General features: G+C 35.7%; 1 pseudogene; it reads right to left on the bottom strand.

Annotated features, from left to right (window-relative positions):
- Positions 1-836: 836 nt before the first annotated feature.
- On the bottom strand, positions 837-2,262 carry LOC120219990 (annotated as a pseudogene).
- Between the last annotated feature and the right edge of the window lie 7,107 nt (positions 2,263-9,369).

Raw genomic sequence — 9,369 nt, 5'->3', positions numbered from 1 at the left:
GGGAGGAAAACCATGAGAGACTCTTGAATGCTGAAAACAAATTGAGGGCTGATGGGGGTGGGGGAGAAGGGAAGGAGGGAGCTGGGCACGGAAGAGGGCACTTGTGGGGATGAGCACTGGGTGTTATATGGAAACCAACTTGACAATAAACTATGAAAGAAAAAAAATAAAATGGAAGTTTAAGTAAAAAAAATGGAAATCTCCTATATGATAGTAAAGTGTGCAATTCCTTTGATGAGTCCAGTCCTCTATTTTAGTTCTCTGTATTAATCTGAATAACAGATGCCTATTTTAATTTACAAGGCAGATGGCAAACTTTCCTATAGATCTTGTGAGATTTCACCTTGCCATGGACTTTGTTTTTTAAGGTGGAGGTAATGAAAACTTGAGTAACAAAATAGTCAAGCCACACAGGCAATGAGCTATGACCTCAGATGCCCTCATTATATTCTCTCCCTTTCCTTTAGGCCAGGGTAGCTTTCTACCTACTACAATGGAAAACAGGAACTGCTGTAAAACCTGAAAATAAATTGTTCTAAACCCAAATCCCACTGCATTTTTGGGCATTTTTGAAGCATTTAAGGAACGTACTAAATGCACAGCTACCTCTTCAAAACAGATTCAAAGAAAAGCTCTGCTTCCTCATATGATTTTGTTCGACTCCATCACATTCCATTCACATCTTTTCCTAACCAAGGTGAAGAGCCTTAGACCAGTTTAAATAGTGTAAACTGCACTTTTGTTAATACTATTTTTCTCTCAGTACAAGTTCACAATGCTGACATTTCCAGTGTTGGAAAGTACAAATACTGCTAAACATCCTCCTTCTTTCATTGCTAGACAATTCTCCTTTCTCCAGCTTCTTCTGAAGGATAATCAACAGCTTGAGGTGGATGTTTCAGAACATAAACTACTGCATGAAGACTCTCTAAGCTCATGCAAACAGTATGCGCCTTCTGCCACACATGTCCCATTTAGAGATAATGCCCTGGTAGAGACCATTTCTTGTCCTGAGTAAGTAGTATAGCCTGGCCTGTCTCAGGTCCACAGGTAAAGCTCATCTCTGGAGGCAAGTTGGATAAAGATCACAGTTTCTCTTCTTGGAGGCCATCCTTTTTCCAAATGACATATCTGTTACAATAATATCCATAAAGCCAGTTCTCAGCGAGGAATTGCAGATATCACATTGACCAACTCTTGGTAGATAAAGAAGAGATACTATTTGCCACCCTATTCATAGCCAATGTATTACTGTCACCAGCAATATAACCATTTAACCATTCTCTACCCCCTTGATTGGTATTGCCTCTGTTCCATACATCCCATCAACTATTATATCAGTATGTTGAGGACACAGAGCCTGAGCATCCCATAGGTGAGAGTAGATCTGAGTAGCAGGTCCAAATGTGACCCATTTCTTTGGTGGACACTCTCTTCTGTCAATGCAATGCTTACAAAGATTTGGTTATCATGGATATTCAAGAATCACCACCTCAGAGCTGGTCATACTTTCTACTTAAATTAATCCTGAACAGCATGCCTAGAATTTCTTGCAGCCTGACTTGAGGTACAGCAGTGTTTCTCTCCTGCCTTGTTGCATAGGACTCTAAACTTTAACACTTGAGGATCAATTTCTCCTTCTGAGTTTTCATCAGTCTTGTCTTTGCAAGATGCCAAGTGATCACCTACTAATGTTGGTATTTTTTTTGAAAGCCGAATTTTCATAATAGTCTAAGATATGTGAATCTAAGCCAGTGTTCTTGAACTCTTGTAATATTTTTGTTATATGTTTTGTCTCCTTGTCCATTATCAGTCTTACCTTTACTTGAATTCTGATATTTATCTTTTTATATATTTTTCCTTGAAACTGGTGTTAATTTTCCATAGTTTTTTAAGGGTCCAAGCATGGGAGCTTCCAGCCAATTCTTCAAAATCCTTCAATACCTCTTCTTTTGTTTCTTTGAACTGGTAATCTTCAAACCCATGGACAACCACAAATAAGTGATCAACTGATTTCAGACAATAAGTCTGAGCCAGAGTTTCACTGAAATGTCAGAATATACCTCACTTCATTTCTGCAGAGTTTGTACAATGAGCTCAGTTTCTCTCTCCCTTCATCTGCAGCCATTCGCTCAAAACCAGTAGGTACAGTGGCTCCACTAGCGACTTGGAGATGCTTAGACTCACTTCTGAGGCCACTTTCTGACATGAAGGTTCACATCGCATGAAGAGCTGGTTAGTGGTTTCTTGAACATCAGACATGTTGGCAGTTCTTCCAAGATCCATAACATTGTCTTGACCACCAGCACAGATCCATCCAGCTCCAGCACCCCACAGGCACAGTGTACCTCAATGCTGTGTTTTATCTTCTCTCTCAAGATATTGGGTATAGGACTTTTTCAAAAAATTTGTTAGCAAAATGTTGAAACACAAACAAAAATTGAAAGAATTTTATTAGAGTGAATGCCAATATGCCCATCACCCAGACTCTAGTATCAACATTTTACTATACTTGCTTTTTTGCATATTTATTCCTACACTGATACATTGCATGTTTTCATGTATTTTAAATAACTTGAGGATAAGTGTATGTCCCCCTAGGCACTTCAGCATTTCTGTCATTAACTAGAGTTCTACATTTTTTTTTCCTTTGATGTAAAATTTACACACAACATAATGCACAAATTTTTTGAGTTCTAAAAAGTGCAAGTCCTTGTTTAACCCAAAGACCTTCAGTATAGAACATGACTATCACTCCAGAAAGATCATTCATGACCCTTCCAATTACCAATATGAATCCCAATCCAAGAAAACCACTGCTCAAATTTTCTTCCATCATTGGTTGATTTTGACTGTTTTAAAATTTCATAAAATAATATCGTTTGTTCACTTTGTGTCTGCCTTCTTTTGCTCAACATATTGTTTTTGATTGCCTGACAATAGTTGACTCATTTCATTGCTGAGTAGTATTCCATTGTATGAATATGCTCATTCTATTTTAGGGTCTCTGGGATATTTTCCCCTTTGGAACACTATGAATAAAGCTGATTGGAATACTTGTGTGCAAGTCTTTTTATGCACATAAATGTTTTTATTTCTCCTAAGTAAATAAATACCTAGAGATGGAATTGCTGGATCATAAGTTAATGTATATTTAGTTTTACAAGAAAATACTAGATCTTTGGCCAAAATAGCTGTCACATTTTATATTCCCTACAAAAATGTATGAGATTTCCAGTTGCTGCACCTCCTTACCAAAATCTGGTATTGATAATCTTTCTAATTTTAATCATTTCATTCTGATGTGTGTGTAGTGGTATGTCTATGTAGTCTTAATTTGCATTACCCAGATGTCTAATAATGTTGACCACAGTTTCACATGCCTGTTTCATGTGCTTGTTAATGTGTCTATTCAATTCAAACTATTTTTTTATTATTGAATTATAGGAGTTATTTATATACTTTGCATCCCAGTCCCTTATCAGATACATGTTTTATAATATGTATTTTCTTCAGATCTGTGGCAGACCACTTCAGTTTATTAATAATGCCTTTTGTTAAGTGGCTTTTAATTCTGATAAGTCAAACTTATCAATTTTTTCTATCATGGTAATAGCTCTACATTTCAGAACTTTGTTTTTCAAAAATCAAAAAGATATTATCCCATGTTTCCCTTTAAAAATGTTCTGGTTTTGTTCTTCATTTTTATCCAATTCAAAAAATTTTATAATTTCTTTGGTGATGTCTTCACTAAAGACATGAGAGGGGTTTTCTAAAACATAAGTGGTTTTCCAAGATGTCATATTGTGATTGATTTCCAATTTAATTCTGTTATGCTCAGAAAACACACTGTATGCTTTCAATCCTTTTAAATGCATTTAAGACTTGTTGTAAGGGACAGCATATGATCTATCTCAGTGAACATATCAGGTGCCCTTGAAAAGAATATAGATTATGAAACAAGTTGTTGAGTATAGTGTTCTAAATGTAAATGATACCTAAATGTCATTTAGGTCAAAATGGTTGATAGTTTGTTCAGTTCCATCTATATCTTTATTGATTTTCTTTAGTTCTATCAATTGCTAAAAAATAGTGTTAAAAAAACTTCAACAATGATTATAGAATTGTTTACTTCTCCCCTTGATTCTGTCATTATTATCTCACATTTTTGAAGGTGTTGAGAAAAAACATTTATGAATATTATGTCTTCCTGAAGAACTGACTGTTTTGGCATTGTGAAAAGTCTCTCTTCATTTCCAGTGCTCTTAATTCCTTCTTGGAAATTGAATTTCAGTGTGGTGTCATTTCCTTTCAGCCTGAAGAATTCCCATTAGCATCTCTCAAGGACATGTCTGCTCCTGATGAATTCTCTTTTCCTTACTTTACAGATGCCTCTATTTAGCCCTTCTTCATTTTTGCTAGATATAGTGTGAATGTACCATTTTAATTACTTTTATCTGCACAATTTAGTGTTGTTAAGTACAGTCACATTGTTGTATAATCAATCTCAAGAACTTTGTCATCTTGCAAAACTAAAACTCTATACCCATTAATTAATAACTCCCCATTTCCTCCTCCCCTAAGCCCTGGCAATCACCATACCATTTGCTGATTTTCTTTTTATGAATCATGCTTTTGGGGTTACATCTAAATGATATTTATCTAACTCAAGATTAGAAAGACTTTTTCATAGGTTTTTTTCCTTGAAGTTTTGTAATGTTTGATTTTACATTTAGGTCTATGATCTATTTTCAGTTAATTTTTCAATATGGTGAAAGGATATGGATAAAAAGTCATTTTTATGTGTGGATATTCACCTGTTCCATTAGCATGTTAAAAGATGGTCTTTTCTCCACTGAATTGCTTTTGGATCTTTGTGGAAATAAGTTATCCAATTATGTATGGATATATTTCTGGATTCTTCAATCTATTCCTTTCATCTCTTTGCCAGTATCATACTGTTTTGATTACTATAACTTTATGAAAAGCATTAAATCAAGAAGAATTAATCCTCCAATTTTCTTCTTTTCCAAATTTATTTTTGCTATTTTAAGTACTAACATTTCATATGGATTTTGGAGTCAATCTGTCAATTTATGCAAAATAACCTGCTGGGGTTTTGATTGGGATTGCATTGAATATGTAAGCAAATTCAGGAAGAACTGACATCTTAACAATATGGAGTCTTCTGGCCATGAACACAGTGTGTCTTTCCATGTGTTTTGGGCTTCCTTAATTTCTCATAGCAACATCTTTTTCCTTTTTAGAGTATAACTCAGATGTAAGGTCTTCCTTTTCAGAGTATAACTCAAAGGTAAGGTCAGGCACTATTCACAGTTCTGTGTGAGTATCGGACACTGTTCCCTTCAAACCCTTTCTGATCATTTCTTTGGCCTCACATAGTTTCCTCACCATATACATGCACCTTTTGGTTCTCTGCTCACCCTAAAGAGGATCCTCTGCAGCCTCCAAGAATCTCTCTCTGTAACTTTCCTACAAACTCTAAGTCTTTTGTTCTCCTCAGACTCTCAGCTCTGTCTCATCAACTCAGAGAGACTGGGCCCAACTGGGTTCCTTTTCACTTCAGCATAGCCTGGAAACTCTCTTAAAGCTGGAGCAACCATGGTACTAACCTCATTTCCTATCTCTAGGCATCATTGTCCTTTATTGTCTGATGTCCTGTGTCTTGAAAAGTGTTTCATGTGTCTTGTTTAATTTGTTGTTGTTGTTGCTTCTCATAGGAGGTCAAATCTCGTCTGTACTACTCCGTATTGGCCAGAAGTAGAAGTTACAGCCATTACTTTTCATATTTTTTAAAATCTCCTATGGTCTGTTTCTTTCTGGGACTCAATTACATATGTATATTAGACATTTTCCTCTTGTCTCACAGTTTCCTGAGGTGCTCATCCTTTTTTTCCCTTTTTCTCTACTTTTTCAGATTATACAAATTCTATTGATTTATCTGCAAGGTTACTTGCCTTTTCTTCCATGACTCCATTTTGCTAAATCCATTCACTGAATTTTAACTTCAAATATTGTATTTCAAAATTCTGAATTTGCATTTAAATTATATCTCTGCTGAGAATTTCTATTTTTTCATTTGTGATAAGTACATTTTCCTTTACCTTATTCAGCATAGTTGTAGTCTATTTTTAAATCCTGCCTCTATTTCCAACATCTGGGTCATTTGGGGGTTCAGTCTTTTGAGGATGGGCAATATTTTCCTCTCCTCCTTTGCTGAGTAATTCTGTATTGTAGCCTCACATCATGAATTCTATAATTTAGGAACTCTGGGTTTTGCTTTATTCCTTCAAAGTGGTTGATTTTGTTTTGATTAACTTGGTTGGTCTCCTACTGAACTTGATGCTGTTTGGAGTCTGTTACCCATTAACATGGATAAGGTTCAACCAGGAATTTTCTGCAAAGATTAAATACAGAATTAGAGGATCCCCTTACCTTTCTATCACTTTTTCAAGATTGCCTCCAAGACTCTCCAGTATCTCTGGTAGCTCTGAACTTTGTTCTCATTTCTTCAGGACAGAAAAAGTACATGTTTTCTCTCAAGATCTTAGCCACTCAATGTGGTGCCAACTTCAGACTGTCCTTAGGCTAAAACCCATTTTAAAACAGGGGTCCCTTCTTCCAAATGCCCTCTTCCTTCCTGCTTTTATTCACTCATTAGCTTGTGAGGTAGTTGTTTCTCATATTTTATCAGTAGAAAGGAAGTGTGCCCCCACTAATTTATTTTTGAAGTTTCCTACTATTGTCTGCCTTCCCTCTTTTCTTCTAAGATTTTCTCCCATTATTCATTTGGATCTTTTTCTTTTACAATAAAATTTTTCCTCTTCTTTTTAATGTTTATTTATTTATTTTGAGAGAGTGAGAGAGCAGGGGAGGGGCAGAGAGAGAGGGAGACAGATAACCCCAAGCAGGCTCTACACTGTCAGTGCAGAGCCCAATGCTAGGCTTGAATATCCATGAGATCATGATGTGAGCAGAAACCAAGAGTTGAACACTTATCCAACTGAGCTGCCCAGGTGCCCCAACATTAAAACTGTTCTTAAATAATCCTTGGTAGCACTTTCTTTATTTTATTTTTTTTTAAATAGTTTATTGTCAAGTCGGTTTCCATATAACACCCAGTGCTCATCCCCAAAAGTGCCCTCCTCCATGCCCATCACCCCCTGCACTTTCTTTTTTTAACAATGACACACTAAAAGGCAAATTAAAATATTTTTTAATGTTAATTTTATTTTTGGAAGAGAGAGAGAGAGAGTGTGGGAGGGGCAGAGATAGAGAGAGATACAGAATCCAAAGCAGGCTTCACGCTCTGGGCTGTCAGCACAAAGCCAGATGCAGGGCTGGAACTCACAGATGCTCAACCAACTGAGCCACCCAGGTGCCCCCTAAAAGGCAGATTAGAAGATCCACACTGGTAGGTGTACTTAATGAGTGGTAGACTTTCTTTAAAGGTAACTTTGCCAAGATTTTTTCATTATTTTGATGGTGGACCAGCACATGTGCATATCTACATGTCTTTTCTTTGGGACTAGTCAGTGATATGGTCAAATATCTTAGAAATCATTTTCATTCTGAAAATATATTAATCAGGTGGTGGTCATCATATAGATACAAATCTTTAATAAAATTCCTTCTTCAAATATAATATATTTTATAATATGATATACTTTACTTGTGCTTTTCTCAATGAAAACTTGCCTAATGACTAAATTAAATATTTCAGTTTGAATATTTAAAAAATCAGACAAGCAGAACTCCCTCAAATCTTAAAAGTTTGGTGTAAGTGCTAGATGATGGCATTGTATTCCAATCACCCTTTATTTTCATTAGGAATTTTATTTCATCCCTGGTAAAAGAGGCTTTTTTTTTTTTTTATTATTTTTTTTAATTTTTTTTAATTTTTATTTTTATTTTTATTTTTTTTTTACAAATAGTTTATTGTCAAATTAGTTTCTACATAACACTCAGTGCTCATCCCCAAAGTGCCCTACTCAATGCCCATCCCCCCCTCCGCCCCACATCCATCAGTCCTCAGTTTTTGTGTAGCAACATGGATGGACCTTGAGGGTGTTATGCTGAGCGAAATAAGTCAGGCAGAGAAGGACAAATATCATATGTTTGCACGTATAGGAGGATTAGGAGGAACTTGACGGAGGAACAAGGGGGAGAAGAAGGGCGGAAATGGTGGGGGAAAGGGAGAGAGGCAAACCATGAGAGACTCTTGAATGCTGATAAAAGAGGCTTCTTGGTCACAAGGATTCTATGTTATAGCCATCCAAAACTATTTATATTCTTTCAAACAGAATTTACTCTTGCATCTTTTCATGACTTTACAGAGAATATACTTTCTTCCTAAAATGTTCCCTTTATCTCTGTTTGGCTGCAGAACTTCTACTTTCCCTCAATATCCAGCATAGTGATCTCTTCTGTGAGACCCCTGACTTTTACAGAATATACATTCTGACTTCGTTCATCCCTTTTATGCCTAACTTAAACAGTACATCTGCCTCTATTAAAATACTTATTGACTTATGTTTTAATAACTTTGTTTATGTCTCCCTTACTAGTTTATGACTCCATGTGGTCATGTCAAGGACATGATTTTATGAAGCCATCTTACCAACTAACAGCATCTCCACTAATGACCAAAGAGGTCCACACCAATCACATTCAATATTGTCCTGTGGTAAGTCAAATTACCCCAGATGAGAACTTATTCTTTTATTATGGAATAGCATTTAGGTAAAAAATACATACATACATACAAACACACATGTGTGTCCATGGGTGTATGTATATGCATGTCATTATCGATATTTTAGAAAAGTATTAGCTAGAGCTATTTTATATTCCAGTATTTAAAATTCTAACCTGTGAAAACTCAGAACCTCATTCTCCAAACTCAAATATATGCATTACAGGTAGCACAGAGCCTGTTACCCTTTATCTACTATGATTTTGTAGTGAAATTTAATATGAGAGAGATGGTTGTTTCTGTAGTGAATTTGCAATATGTTTTCATTTTGAAATATTGAATATTGTGTATTCATGTGTGCAGGGGTCACCTGGATAAATTTATAGAACAGCTTTTTAAGTATTATAGATTTTACACAATAATAGACATGGAATCACTACTTACAAAATAATCTGCAGAAGCTTATATTTCAATTATAAGTGACAAACCCCAGACCTGGTATATAGAGTAGGCCCTGAGCAGTACTTTTTCCAGATCTTCCTGTTACTAAACAGTTTGCAGGAGAACCCAGCAGGTGTTGTGTGAATCTACTGAAGAATTAGGAAAAAATATTCTCCAAGTAAATTTAGTTTAAAACTCCATAGTTTTAGAGG

This window comes from Hyaena hyaena, unplaced genomic scaffold, assembly GCF_003009895.1.
Source record: "Hyaena hyaena isolate Hyena2069 unplaced genomic scaffold, ASM300989v1 scaffold_660, whole genome shotgun sequence".
Taxonomy (NCBI): domain Eukaryota; kingdom Metazoa; phylum Chordata; class Mammalia; order Carnivora; family Hyaenidae; genus Hyaena; species Hyaena hyaena.
This window is presented reverse-complemented; position numbering and strand designations above follow the sequence as displayed.